This window comes from Herpailurus yagouaroundi, unplaced genomic scaffold (assembly GCF_014898765.1).
Source record: "Herpailurus yagouaroundi ecotype Mexico unplaced genomic scaffold, PumYag 77, whole genome shotgun sequence".
Classification (NCBI taxonomy): domain Eukaryota; kingdom Metazoa; phylum Chordata; class Mammalia; order Carnivora; family Felidae; genus Herpailurus; species Herpailurus yagouaroundi.
The window spans coordinates 69,802,227-69,818,187 of NW_024412388.1; positions in this window are offsets into that span (position 1 = coordinate 69,802,227).

Sequence of the window (15,961 nt, forward strand, 5' to 3'; positions counted from 1 at the left end):
TTGTTGTCATTGTTGTTCCTCATACTTAGTGCTTTAATGTCCTTCCCTATCTCAAGGTCATGAAGAAATTTCCAAAAAAAAATTTTTTTGTTTGTTTTCTTTCTAACTTTTAGCTTCACAATCCATATGGGATTGATTTTTTTTTTGTACAGTAGGAAGTATGGGTTAAGTCGTTTGTTTCCATGTGCAGATCTTATTGATCCACTATTGTTTATTGAAAAGATTATTCTATCTCAACTACACTACATTGTGACATTTTAAAAAATCAAGTGACAGTTTCAGGCAGCAAATCTTTGGATTTTCTTCTGTTCCATCAGACCATTTGTCTGTTCTTACCACATTTTGTTAATTACTACTGTTTTAGAATACATTTTGGTATTTGGTATGTATGTTTATCTTCTTCAAACTTGCCTCCAATTTTGTTCTTCTTTAAGCTCACCTTTGCTCTTTTGAGCCCCTATATAAATTTTAAAATCAGTGTGTTGACACAGCCCCTCTTCCACCACTAACATACACATATACACTTTAAAAAAATCTGCCAGGGGCGCCTGGGTGGCGCAGTCGGTTAAGCGTCCGACTTCAGCCAGGTCACGATCTCGCGGTCCGTGAGTTCGAGCCCCGCGTCGGGCTCTGGGCTGATGGCTCAGAGCCTGGAGCCTGTTTCCGATTCTGTGTCTCCTTCTCTCTCTGCCCCTCCCCCGTTCATGCTCTGTCTCTCTCTGTCCCAAAAATAAATAAACGTTGAAAAAAAAATTAAAAAAAAAATCTGCCAGAATTTTTACTGGAATTGTAATGAATCCATTGGTCAATTTGAGAAAATTTACTTTTTGTTTTAAATGTTCAGTTTTTCAAACCATGAACATATCTATTTCTTCACATTCAAAAATTTTTTTCATTAATATGATCAGTGTTCAAGTGAAGTGTGCTAAAATTTCCCAATATTATTTGGATTTTTCTTTTTCTCTTTTTTTATTGGGAAATTTTATTGGAAAAGGATTCCTATATCCATGTCATTTTATGTGTACAAATTTTTATATTTATTCTTCATTGTGTATGTACATGTATATCATCATGAAATATCTGTCCTTAACTCTAGTAATACTTTTGCTTTATAACCTAAGTTTGACAAATATTAATAGAGTGTTATTAGATTACTTTTGTAGTTTTGTGTTGTATCAGTTTTACTTTTAAGCTTGCTGAGTTATGTGTTTGTGAAGAGGATATATTTTGTTCTGTTTGTTTTTAATTCTGCATGACCTTTTACTTGCAATTGTAGCTTGTTTATATGCAAAGTAGACATTGATAGAGTTAAGCTTATATCTATGTATGATCTATTTGTTTTCTATTTTTCTCACCTGTTCTATATTCATTTTTCTCTCTTTACTTAGCTTTAAAAATTAGCTAGATATTTTGTTCTTCAAAAATGTTTTTCCCCGCTACAAGGAAATTTTATTTATTTATTTGTTTGTTTGTTTTAATATATTAAATATAACTTATTGTCAAGTTGGTTTCCATACAACACCCAGTGCTCATCCCAACAGGTGCCCTCCTCAGTGTCTTCAAAAATGTTTTATCCCTATACAATAACCATAGAGATTATAACATTTTCTTTAATTTATTAGAATCCAATATAAATACACTTACAGTGCTTCTCAGATGATGCTACAATCTTCATATACATTAACTTCACTTATCTGTTCCCTTTTATTATATTATTATTTCAATGCATTTTAGTTCTAAATACAGTTAAACCAAACAGAGCATTATTGTTGTTTTGTACAGTCCAAGTTCTTTTATATATACAGCATAGTTACCATTTCCATTTTTCTTTATTACCCTCTTCCTTTCTTTGTTCTGTCTATGGCATGTTCTTCTGCTTGAAGAACAACTATGGGGCTGCCAAGGAAAAATATATCAGTGTTTTTCTCTTATTGTCTGAAGATACTTATTTTCTCTTACCTTTTTAAGGATATTTTCATTAGGTAAAGAATTTTACCCTGGCTTTATTTTCTTTCAACACTTTCAAGGTATTCTATTATTTCCTCACTTCCATCATTTTTGTTGGGAAGTTAGCTGTCACTTTTATCATTACTCTCTTGAAGGACATGTTTTTTTCTTTGCTATTTTAAATATTTTTCTTTGTCTTTGCTTTTTAAAAGTTTTATTATTGTGTCCCTAGATTTAATTTTATCTGTACTTCTATTGCTTTCATCAGTTCTCATGTATCTCAAAATTTCATTTCTGTATTTTTAACCTTTTTTTTATCCCTATGCATCAGTCTTAAGATTTCCTACTTATGTATCTTGAAGTTAAGTGATCATTTCTTCCATATATAATATGCTATTAAACCCATATACTGAGTTCTCATTTCACAATACTGTATTTTTCAGTTCTATAATTTCTATGCTGAAGTACTTCGCCTTATCATCTATCTTCTTGGACATATTAATTATAGTTTACCTAAATTCTATATAACTAATCTCAAATTACATGTCACCTATGGGTTTCTATTTTGTTTTTTTTTTCTCTTGGCCCGATGTATGGAAACTTGATCATTTTTAACTGAATAACAGACGTTTTGTACAAAAAGCTTATCTATCTATCTATCTATCTATCATCTATCTATTATCTCTGTATCCATCCATCCACCCATCCATCCATCCATTCATCCTTCTACCATTCTGTCCCAGGAAGTATATAAGGTATATATACTGTGGCACAGCTAAAGTAAGGGTAGATCAGTACAATTCAATCAAAGTCTGAACTGACAGAGGATTGGGTTAAAAATCTTTATAAGCATGAGAGTCTGCCTCTGCTTCATCGTCATCTCCTTCCTAAGATGTAGCCCTCCAGTGTCTCTAACTGAGAGCTCTTCCTCTTCCTCTTTTGAATGAAAAAATATTTTTTTTTGTTTTTCTAGTGTCATATGATAGAAGCTATGCTCAGCTTTTCAGCCGATTTATGTATTCCTTGGTTTCTTATATTCTTTCTGAACTGTCTAAAAATTAGCAAATGAGGCATGAAAAAAGTTGGTTCAGGTTGTTAGGCTTACTTTTCTGCTCCTTCTTTCTCTTTGGGGTCTAGACCCCTCAAGTCTTCTGATGCCTTTAAAGTAGAGGTTATTAATGATTATTGTGACATGGACTTTTTTTTTTAATCTGATAAAGTCTATGGACAACTTCAAAGAATAATATTATATATGCACAATAATAAAATAACATGGCTATAAGAGGCACTAATTATGTTGAGACACTATATGAAATATGTATATTTTGCATTAAACTTCAGTATTTAGTAGCAAGTTTAATAACTACCACAATTTCAAAGTAGGGAATATTATTCAGGATTCTTCAGAGAAAAAAAAAAACAATAGGATGTGTATAAATAGAGATTTTTTTTTTTTTGAGGAACTAACTCATGACTCATGTAAAAGCTGGAAAATCTAAAATCTTCAGGGTATACCAACAGGCTGGAGACCCTGGGAAGAGCCAGTATTTCAGTTTAAACCCAGAGAGCAGTCTGCTGACAGAATACCTTCTTGCTTAGGGGAGGTCATTCTTTCCTCTGTTAAGGCCAACTGATTGGATGGGGGCCACCTGCATTATGGAGAGCAATCTGCTCTACTCAAAGTCCACTGATTTCAATGTTAATCTCATCCAAAAACAGCCTCACAGAAACATCGAAAATAGCATTTGATTAAGTATATAGGCACCATGGCCCAGTTAAGTTGACATATAAAATTAAACACCACATAAGATAAGCATAAATCATCTTACTTCTTTATTTATGATCCTTTTTATTAATAAGAAGAGGACCAGGTCAATTATTGGAAAATTGATATGCTATCATATATCCTAACCTATGACTCCAAACAAGTCAGTCTGCCATTAATAGTCAAACTATGATCTGGGGATTTCATCCTGCAAATTGGGGAAGTCCAAGCCCCTCTTATTGGATCCCTTAGAAATGCTTATATGTCCTACCCATCTGTCTTGGGGGTCACTTGTCGTCTCTATCAGCCATAATTTTTTCTTAAATTTACATATTTCAGAGCACTTCAGAGTATCATCCTTTTCTTGTTGTCTTTCCCAGTTCTTCTTCAGTCCTTATAAAAATTTACTCTGTGATTTTAGACCGACTGTTAAGTTTCTAAAATCTGAAGCATAGTTCAAGCCAGTGTTTAATCAAAATGGTCTGAGTGTGTAGAGTCAACAGAAGTACAGTGAAGACAGGAATTAGACTCCCACTAGAAGTTTTTCTAAGGATCAGTGGCCCCAAACCAACCTCTGGATATGGGCCTACTTCTTGGCAGGTTTTTCGAAGTAGCAGCCCAACCTAAGTCTCATTGACAAGAATGTCCAAAAGTCTCCATGATTTTGAGTGCAGGCTCCCAATTAACTATTCCAGCCCTAAATTAAGACTTCTTTTTCCCCCTTCAACCTATTTATCTGTGACCCAGCACATTGTCTTTGCAGAATTGAAGTGTAGATTGAGACTACACAGAGATGTGTGTCTTTCCTCCAAGTATTTCTTCACATGAAATTTCAGAATGGGAACAATGCCAAGAGATACTAGTGGGACAGTCGTTCCTAAAGGAGAAAACTTGGAAATATCTAGATGTATCATACCCCTGATATAACTGGATAGTTGGTTATATCCTCTGAATGGAATGTATATTCTTCCTGTTAATAATGATGTAGATCTTGCCAAACATTTTTACTAAACAGAATACTTAATACTTAAATCTACAGTATCTGTGTTCTGATTGTAGTGCTACCACACTTTTCACCAAGAACCATGGGTGGATATTTGCCTTACATTTGTGAGACTTAAAAGGCCCTCTTACTGAATTCTCAAAAAAAAAAAAAAAAAATTGCTCTACAGTTAAATTGATGTCTTCACCATCAGAAGCCAAATACTGCTAGCAAATTTTAAATGGCCTGTCTCCACAAAAACAAAAATCAAACCAAACAAGCAAACAAAAGTATAAAATCAATCAGTCTAGTTATCTCTTTCCCCCCACTGTATTTGTTAACATTGGGATAAAACAACTCTCCTTCTCTATGAGCAGAAGTTTGTGGCTACCTTTTCTCTGTAGCAGCCTTCTGTCAATAGGCCATTTCTTTTTTTCCTTCAGGGTCAGGGCCGCTGTGCTCCTTAGAGTAGGGAAGGGAGATACTTCTTAATCAGTTCACAAGAGGAATACCTCTTAGATGGGGTTCAAAATGAAAACAAAACAAAACAACCCCAAATTGTGGAAAACATGGATTCCATGATACTTCCTATGTAATCCCATTGAATGGCTCCCTTCTATCCTTATCTGACTAGGAGACACAGTCCAGTGCTCCTTAAATAAAAATGTGATTCCCTCATGATAGCACTTAATACATTGATTTGTATCTGTTCATTATTCGTAGTCATTATTGAACTATACCTAGTTTAGTACCTAAAACATAGCTGGCCCATACTAAATGGTTTGTGAATAAATGAATGTTCATGGCATATCAAATATCATGTGGATTATTTAGCACTAAGTTTGAAAATGCTTATCCATTACCTGGCTATAATACAATATCTATATATATTGTCTAGAGAACAAAAAAGGCAATATAGAACAAAATAACAAAGTGCATAGCATAGGCAAAATTCCTAGTCAGAGTTGTGAAACTTACTAACCTATGTGTGTAGATATGTATGTACATATACTATTCATGTTCCAAATGTATTTCAGATGGCTTACAAGAGCATATAAAAGCAAGATGATAATTGGGGTGCCTGGATGGCTCAGTCATTTGAGTGTCCAACTCTTGATTTCAGCTCAGGTCATGATCCCAGAGTTGTGGGATCAAGCCCCATGTTGGGCTCCACAATGAGTGTAGAGTCTGCTTGAGATTCTCTCTCCCTCCCCCCGCTCCCATGCTCATTCACGCTCTCTCTCTGTATCTAAAATAAAAGTAAGAAGATAAATAAATAAATAAGCAAGATGATAACACATGATTTCCAAATGTGAGGAAAAAATGAGAAATATAAAACAATAGTGCCCGAAGTTCCTAGTAGCTGTGAGATGTCTTGTGAAGGAAAAAAGAGTTGATTTGAACCTTGAAGAAGAGATGTAAATGTTTAGAGTAAAAAGCAGAAGGAAAAGGGCGTGAAAATCTGGGGGTACTCTGTGAAAACTAGACAATGGAGTTAATGTATTTAACATACCGTCAAGAGAAGTTCAAATTTTTTTGTGAAGGTCTCTCTTTAGGAAAAACAAATAAAAAAAAATTATGAAAACAAAGTTAGGTCAGGCCCTTTGAGGGGCCTGCACAAGCAAGAAGCCTTGAAGTTTAAAGGTCACTATTTTCTAGGTATACCTGTCTGTGCATGTGGGAAAGTGTCCTGTCCAAGTGAGAATTCAGACATTTGGGTAGGAATTGGGAAAAGTGAGACTGGAGAGAAGAGGTGAGATGAAAAGGACTAAAATCCCCAAATGTTAAATTTAAGTTTGATTCTGTAAGCAGTGACAAGTTATTGGATATTTTTCTGCAATATCATAAAATGTGGAAACTGGTGTATTTAAAAGATTCATTAGGGAGAGAGTAGGTTTATGAAAGAATGGAGGCAAGGAGACCATTGCAAGAATATATCTGTAATTCATGAGGTGATAAACATTTTAACAGACTTTATGCATTATTCCATATTAGGAATTATGTTCTTTATGAAAATTATACTTTTTAACTGGTATCGAAAGTGACAAAATACAGTATTGTGTCTGAAGAAAGAAGTTACATTCAGGGAAGATATGATTTCCATTAAAATAATTTTATTTAATGAGGCTTCGAGAACAATAATTAATGAATTGAACCATTTACAGTTCATAGTCTAATCACCATTATTGGCTAAGTTAGGTAGGCATAGCATTTTCCATTTGCGATTTTTTATACCAAATGTTAAAATTATTAGGAATTTTTCTTCTGTTTTGATTTTGATTGACATGCATATGCTGGAGATGTAAGACCCAAGTCTCTTATCACACTCTCCTCTGTGCTTGGAACTGCTGTAGATTTCACTGAGAGCTTCATGCAGAGATAAGAGTCCCCCAGTCTCAAGGATCTGTAAAAAGAAATTTAGGCATGTTCTCCTGGTTCTTCAATTGGCAAATAAAGCTGAAATTCATTTTTTTGGTATCCCAGGAAAACAGTGTCTTTCCTTTCCTTTCCTTTTTTTTAAAAAAAAATATTTATTTTTGGGGGGGGGGCGGGGAAAGGGAGAGAGAACAGAGACAGAGAGAGAGAGAGAATCCCAAGCAAGTTCCACACTGTCAGAGCAGAGTGCGACGCAGGGCTTAAACCCATGAACTATGAGATCATGGCCTGAGCCAAAACCAAGAGTCAGATGCTTAACTGACTGAGCCACCCAGGTGCCCCAACAGTATGTTTTCTAACAAAATGTCAAGATAATTTCTTGAATTAGACAAGATCAAAAATAAAAATATAAGGGATCTGGGAGAAGGAGCTTTCTGATGACTCACAAAAAGTCTTTAGAGCTGTTTCTCTAAAGAAAAATCAGCATACTCAGTTAGACTTTTGTCCAGACTTTTGGACAGAACCTGGAAAAAGACAAATGTTAAATGAAAAAAAATGGAGAGACTCCTTTTAACATGTACATACACCAAGGACCATCAGTAGGTGATGACATGGTTAGAGAAAAAGGTTGGGAGGAACAGAATATTCATTGATGAAAATATGTCACCCTTCATTCAGGTTACTTGCTCGCAGCAGGACAGTAAGATATTGTGTGTAATTTAGATTGGAATCTTGTTTTAAAAATATATGTGGCCATTAAGAAATTGGGGGGAGGGTAACAGGGGAAGCATCTGGAGGAGTTTGAGTATCAACTAGTTACCAGGAATTAAGTTTAATGATGTCTGTACATCAAATTTCAGTTTGGGCGACTTGTTTGCCACTATGGTTTGTGTTGGTGTGGTGTGTGTGTTTATTACTAGCAGTAGTAATAATACTAGGAGCAGTAGCAGCAGCATAGCGGGGAGGGCTAGAGAGAATGAAAGAATCTTTCTAACGGACACCATTAGGATCATGTGCTGTGGCAGAGAGGTTAACAGATAGAAGAGAGAGGGGATGCTGTTCATGCCAAACAAACAAGTACTTACCACACCATCCCCCATTTTACAGCGTCCAGTTTCTGGAGTTTGTTCCTCCCTGTTTTCAGATACCATGCCTCCTACCACTCTGTTTTTCTGGGGTTCCTTCAACTTCTTTCTGGAGCTTCCAGGAAAAAAAAAATGTTCCTTTTGCATACAGAAAAAAATAATAAGCTTTCAGATCATGGCAACTTTGTCTTTCACAACCAAAAAGGATTGTCAAGGTATTTCCTAAAAAATTCTAGAAATAAAAATAAAGTTTGAAAAAGTTTCTATCTTGAGTCTCCACCTTTAGTAGCATAAAATAGCAAGCGGAAAGCTTTATATTTGAGCCTTTCTTTTATTTATTTATTTATTTTTTAATTAAAAAAAAAATTTTTAACATATATTTATTTTTGAGACAGAGAGAGACAGAACATGAACGGGGGGAGGGCCAGAGAGAGAGGGAGACACAGAATCTGAAGCAGGCTCCAGGCTCTGAGCTGTCAGCACAGAGCCTGATGCGGGGCTCGAACTCACGGACCGTGAGATTGTGACCTGAGCGAAGTCGGACGCTCAACCGACTGAGCCACCCAGGTGCCCCTGAGCCTTTCTTTTAAAATGATTTCCTTTACCACATGTTGTCTTGGTGTAATGGATGGGGAGCATAAAATCTTTTCTTTCTTTGTCTAATAAATATCCTAGGTATTGAGGCTTTTCCTCTCTCTCTCTGTCTCTCTCTATCCGTGTATCATATCAGTATACTGCTTATAACCTGTGATTCATAAATACTACATGCAGTTCCAGTTTTTGGACTCTACTTAACGCTATTATCTTTGGAGAATAGATTTGCTTTTTCATTCGTCTCTTGGATTAACCCTTCTATTCTTCTGTTTATTGGTGATATTTCACTTGTCAAGGCCTACGACTTCTTTTTCAATAAATACTAAGATCATAAAGGCTTGCACCATGGTGGAGCCATGGGTGTTGTTGCTGGGTGACAAAGATAAAGGTGATAAATATCTTGGCTGGTTCTGAGGCTCTGGGACATAGAATGGCTGTTCCTGCTGTACAAGCTTCTGCTAGCCAAAGTTCTGGCTATGGATGACCGGATGGCCATGGCACACGTGGGAACATTCTCCTTTCTACACTTTTGAGCATACAATTTAAGTGTATGTATAGCAGGTTATTTCGCTGTATATGAGAAAATAATTGCCCGACATATTCATCTGTCAACAAAGAGTTTATTACACCATGAAAATCTGTCTTTCATCCTACCTCATAACATTGCTCTCAGGTAAGTATCACTACCATTATCTACATCGTGGGTGAGGAAGCTAAAGATCGGGAGCGGTGAAACGACACAGGCTCACAAATCACACTGGTAAGACAGCAAGGCACAACGTCTGGGTTTTCTGCCTCTGGATTTTCTTATTGCATGATGTTAAATTTTATTTGAAATGTTATCTTTATGCTTGCACACGTCTCCTTCGATTATCTTCTCCAGCCCCATTCTCAAGTGGGGTCACTTGACCCCATTTACTGCACTGGGCAGACACACAGGAGCGAGACCTTCTTTTCTGTTTTCTGACCACCTTGACCACTGTAAAACTGTCCTGCTCATGAGAGCTCCTGAGAGTTTATGAGAAGCTGCTCCCCGAGCCCCTAGGGAAAATAACCAGGTCAAAATTTTAACTAAAATTTCTTGTTACTCTTCTTTCTTTAACATGAAAGGATTTTTTTCCTAATGAAATGTGGATATAAGGTAAGTTTTCAAGGTGATAAAAGAACCTTGAGCTACAGAGAAAAATATATAACATAAGTATTGTAAATTTCTTACTCTTCTGCCACCTTAACCTGTGTTAACCCATCCAAGGGCCCTGTCGTCCGTGTCATTGCATCAGTTTTGTCCATGTTATTCTAGAAATCAGTGTTCTAAACCCATCTCAGAAGAGGAAATCTGGAATTCCTGTAATTGGATTCGGAGGGTTAGAATATCTCCTCTTAGTTCATCATTTGAACTTCCCATTTTCTCTGTCCTTTATGAATCAAAACCAATGCTTACTTTTGAGTTCCAGTGAAGTTCTCTGGGCTGTGATTGGATACACTAAAGAAGCACAAGACTGTAACTGCCCTTAAAAATTTTACAACCTGGGTTGGAAGATAAAATTAGTTTAACTTTCAGAAGGAAAAACCAAGGGAATAACAATAGCCCCATTGTAAGATGGTAAACTATGAAAGCGCCTAGAAGTAGAGAGAAATATGGCAGTAATCAGAGCTTGGGGACTGATGGTGATGAACGAAAAGGAAGAAAGGCTTATGTATAAAGTTTCTTACCTTGAGGATTGGAATTTAGTGGTACCTGAGAAAGGAATGTGAATACAAAGGAGTGGAGTCAAGTTCTATATGTGAGAGTTTATAGGTTGAGAAAATGATTACTGCACATTCCCTATCATTCCAGTGGTTGGATTTTCTTTGCAGTTGTGTAGCCTGCAGAAACACTCTTTAGATAGTTTTCATCAGTTCAAATGTGCTATCTACTCTATTTTTGAAAATATTTATTCACTTGAGAGGAGTAAAGTAAGCAAATGCTTTCGGATTTTTCTCTCCAAGCTCTCTTAATGACCATCTAATTTGATGGCAGCATCGACTGAAATTGTCAATATCTGTGAAACAGGCAACTTTTACCACCTGACAAACTACTGTTAGAAAGAAGACTGATAGACATAATTATTCCTCTCTATCTCAGGAAGAAAAGGGGTAAAGTTACATTCAAAGTGTCTTTAGAGAAACCAAATGTATAATCCTAGAAACTGACATTTGAGCATTCAAAAGACAGAACATACTTCTATATATGTCCTTCAAAATTTTTATAAGTCTTCAGAAATATATTGGTAGCATACTTCAAAAAATGTAGACCATTTTAGTCAATGGACCAAACCTTCACTGATGAACTGAAGAGGTTTTATGCTTCTAGTAATAATACAACACTTTGTACTTCTGATAATCCTTTTATCTGAGGAGCTCAAGGCACATTAAAGGAAAAATAGAAATAGGGGGAATGGAAGTAATAATAACACAGTTAAAGCAAGTGTAGATATATTCTGTATAGATCAAGGCCAAGAATTTCCAAAGTGGTTACAGTAATATAACTACATAGATCCTGATCTCATACACAAATATAGCACCCCCAGTAGACTGCAACAGAAACCCCAGTTTAGAAACTGAACCTACAAAAAATATTCTTCCCCAAAACTTCTGCCTTGCTACAGCTCTTTAGGGGAGAGTGTTATATCTTTGAGCTCTAGTGCAGTTATCTTGTTTATTCACCAGTGAAGTTTTGGATATTACTGTTCAAACAGCAACAAGAAAAAATTTGTTCTAAGTTAACCTGCTTTAGTACCATGGCCTCCCATGAGGACAATTACACAGAAATGCTGACAGAATTTAGCTGCGAAGAATAAAGGTGATTTCCCAAAGTGTTCTATGAGCCCCTGTGAAATTTTAATAGTCGTTATGGCTAGAAGAATATGTGATCAAACACTTAGGAAAGCCTGTTCACAGTTACCCCTTGTGGAAATTCAAAAGATAGTTACTTAAACTTATATACCCATTTCCCTCCACCAAACACTTAGTAACACCTGTGTTTTTTAAGAACACAGTTTAAGAAAAATGGTGTGGTGGACATAAAATTCCTCCAGTAATTAGGAGACCAGGTTCTGATGTCAACTAATAGATGTATGACTATAGATAAAACATTTAGGTTTTCTAAGTCTCTGTTTATTTGCCAATAAAGAGAGGATTTTGTAGTAGATAGCATAATTTTTAATTCTTTTTGGCAATAAAATTCAGTGATTTCATTTGAAGCATTCATTTAGAGCTCAGCATCTGTAAATATACCATCTGGACTTTATGCTAAATTCACAAGAATTTATAAGAAATTTGAATTCATAAGGAAAAAAAAGCATTAGTATAATGATTCATCCTTACCTATAGTTTCTTGTTCCTGTAAAATTCTTTAATTTTTGCAGAGGAAGAGTTCATTGATTTCTTTGTTTCCTCATGAACACCTTATTACATGTAATTTCTACAATAATAAAATTTACAAAAGTTTGGTGAAATGCAATTTCTAGATGATGGTACTTTTTGTGACAGAACCTAACATGTTCTGTCCAAGGAGCATATCCAGCAGGTAGCACTCTTTATGTAATTTCTAGGTGTCGGCAGCAAAGCTGTTAGCTACTTTATCAGTGTGTTGAAAGCACACAATGTTCATCTTTGCTGGCAAAGCTACTATAGAATATGGTAATGCCGTAAGGCCCTGAGTGCCTTCTTTATGGCTTCAGCTCCCTCTTCTGCTCAGTCATCCAGGGTTAGAGAACATGTTCAGGGTTTTAAGATCAAGAAGAAAATTCATTCAAATGATCTTTTGGAGCCATCTAAATAGAGGCTGTAATAGAAACTTTCAAAAGCTTTTCATAAGACATTTCATTGATCCATTAAGAAAATACCCTTATGTTTCCACTCTAAGTAGATAACTTGTACCCTACTAGAATAGTTTCTAAACCTAGGTGTTACTGAACTCCTCGAATCAACTGAAATCATTTAAAATGAAATTTTAGATTCCAGCAGGAACCAGAATTGGATTCTCTGAAGGTGAGGTCTAAGGATCTGTTTTGTGAGGTTTCTCAAATAGACTTACCCAGTCTATCTGGTGCCAGTATGCAGACTGATGATATGGGAGCAAGAATGGAACGCCTTGTCTTGTAGGATATGATCCTAGAAATAGTTATATTCCTACTTGGTTTGTGGAAAAGTGTGAAAATTCTGTGAGTTGTTTAAGGCAACTATTGATAATCTAAGGAATATAATAACATCCTTACACAGGAGGGTTCAGGGTGAAAAAGAATGATATGTATGTATAAAAAGGCAAAAAAGGGAAATACTTAAATCTCTATGACAATAATGGTTTGCATGTCCTCATGTGTCCCTCTGACTTTCAGTATGTTTATAAGTAGAATGAGAATGGAGGGGGCAGCCAGGAGGAGAATAAAATGAGGGAGATGATTGTGGTTACTGCTTCAAAAGGAAAGGACAGTAAGCATTTGAGTGCATATTATAACATGCCAGGCCAATTTCTTGGTACTTCTACACGTACTATTTCATACAATTCTTACAAGAGCCCTGAACAATGTTCATTAATAATCCCATTAATACAGATGAGTAGATAGCCAATCAAGAATTCTAGAGATGGTAGATTGGACACACATATTTACATCTATTCCCCTGAAACCCTACTAACATGATAGTAAAGGGAGTTTTAAAAACACATATACTCACAAAAGCAAAAAGAAAGAAATAGACCAACTTTACGTTTAGAAGCTCGCAAGCAAACAGATGAGTGGTAAGTGACTTAGAAGCCAGAAAGTTATATCACAAATCAGTAAACAAATTATAACAAACAAAACTACTTTTACCACAGAGTCCATGAAAGCCACAAAAATTGGCTCTGAGAGTCACTTCCAGAACAGTGTATGAGGCTGGTGCTAAAAAGGAAATTGGTTGAAAGCTTCTAGATAAAGTATATAGTCTCCTTTATCAATTCTACCATTGTACACAGCTAGGCAATTGTACCTCCTCACCCTGACAGCAGACTGAAAATTTATTCTCTGGAAGAGGTTTAATGGAGAGATTGTGGAAAATAAATATGTTTGAGAGTAAGCATATTGTATTGAAAATCCAGATAGTCAATGAAAGATTATATATGGAAAGTTAACATCCTCTCAGATTTTTGTACTGCTTATCTCCCAGAATACTGGCAGCCTGACTCTTACCCTCCAGTTAGAAAATTGGAAGAAATTTCTCCATTAAACTTAACTAACCGAAGAAAAAAAAGACCTAAAGATAATGACATTTGGGTTCTCTATCCTAATTGCTCAGCCAAACCACACTATAATGAACCCAACAATGAAGAAACCCTACCATGGGCAGAAAGCTTCAAATCAGCTGGCAAGTCCTTGCTTTTCATTATGAGCAGGCAGCCAGGAATCACCAGACAATGAGGGAAATCTACTATTAGAGTCTAAGACAAAATTATAAAAAGAGGAGAAAAAACCTTTGGAGGAAATTGAGACTTCGCAAGAAACGAAAGATTAAAAAACATAAATAGAGAGATAGGAGAAGATATTGCTTTTATGAAATAAGGACACAGCACTACTAAAGTTTAATATTTAGAGAATAAAAAGTACAACTTGGAAATTAAAAATGTGATAGTGGAAATTTTAATAAATGGTTTGGAAGATAAAGCTCAGGAAATCTTCTCCTCCCCCCTCAAAAAGGAATATAAAAAAGGAAAGGTAAGAAAATTAAAGGGCCAGTTCAAAGAGAGAAGTACATTAAACAAGGGAGATAATCATTAGAGACATAATTTAAAAATATTTCCCAGAACTGAAGGACATATATTCAGGTTGAGACATTCTGCTGAGTACCAAGAACAATGAGGAAAATGGGATCTGCACTATGACAATTGTCATGAGACCTTAAAACACTGGGGGAAAAAGAACATTCAACAATTGTAAAAAAACAAGATGATCAAGAAATAAAAATGAATTAGTCTTCTCAACAACATCAATGAAATCTTAAAGATAGTAAATAAATGTTTTCAAAATTTTGAGGGAAAATAAGTTCCGTACAAAGACTCTATACCAAATAATGTGAAGAAGATAAATGATGTTAAAGCATGATATTAATAAAAATATTTACCTCTCAAGCATACTTTCTTAGAAAGTTACTAAAGTATATATTCCAGGAAAGTGAATGAATGAAGAAAGAGGGAGACAAGAAAGGGGTACAGAGAATATTGGATTCAACTGAAGAGCTAAGTAAAGAGAATCCCCCAAGAAGACAGACTGTACAATGACATTTGTACTCTACATTTAGACTAGAATGAATCAGAAGGCTGTATGAGTGGTTATTGCAAAAAAAAAAAATGAAATAGGACATCAAATGTGTTTTGCTTCATAGCAAGGGATTAAATGATTGACAGATTGCTTTAAACTAGTGATAATTAAAAAAAATTAAGCAAGCTCTCAATAAGACTACTATTAACTACAGGAAAAGCAGTAGGCTATGCAAAAAAGAAAATGGCGCCATCTATCACATGACTCAGGGCTGAATTGCTTTGCATAGTTGTAATAAACATTGAATCTATACAAATGTTGATATGCCTACATTAAGAGGATGGACGACGGAAACTGCTAATATGGTGGGACCCAGGTGGAGGTAGAATATTGAAAGAGGGATATTCTCATCTTCCATAACTGGAAGTCAATAGCTAATGCCTAAATCTGAAATTAAGCAATTAAGTGGACATCTCTGGTAGCAGGAAGCAAGGATGGTGGTGGGGGCGGCAGGGAAATTGATCTTTTTCAAAACAAGTCTTGTGGAAACCTTTGACACTTAAAACAATGTGATGTGTTAATTTGATAAGAAATCATATTAAACAAAAGTCTATTTTTGAAAATTGAATAATTTTCAGCCTAGATGATATCGTCATCTGGAGATCTAGTTACACAGTTTGATGTTATTGGTACACATCCACAGAAATGCTATAAATCAATGTATAATTTAAATTTACATTAGCATTTCAAATGTAGGAAAATTCCAGAAAAGATATTGTGAGTTCCTTAATTCTTCTATTGCAAAATGAAGATTTCACAGATAAGGTAATGTTTGTGCTTGGTATTGCCAAATAGGCAACTTTGTTCTTTTAGAGGTGACGTTTCAAGAAAAACATAGCTTCCAAAATGAAGGATCAATTTCTAAGGATTGTTGGCA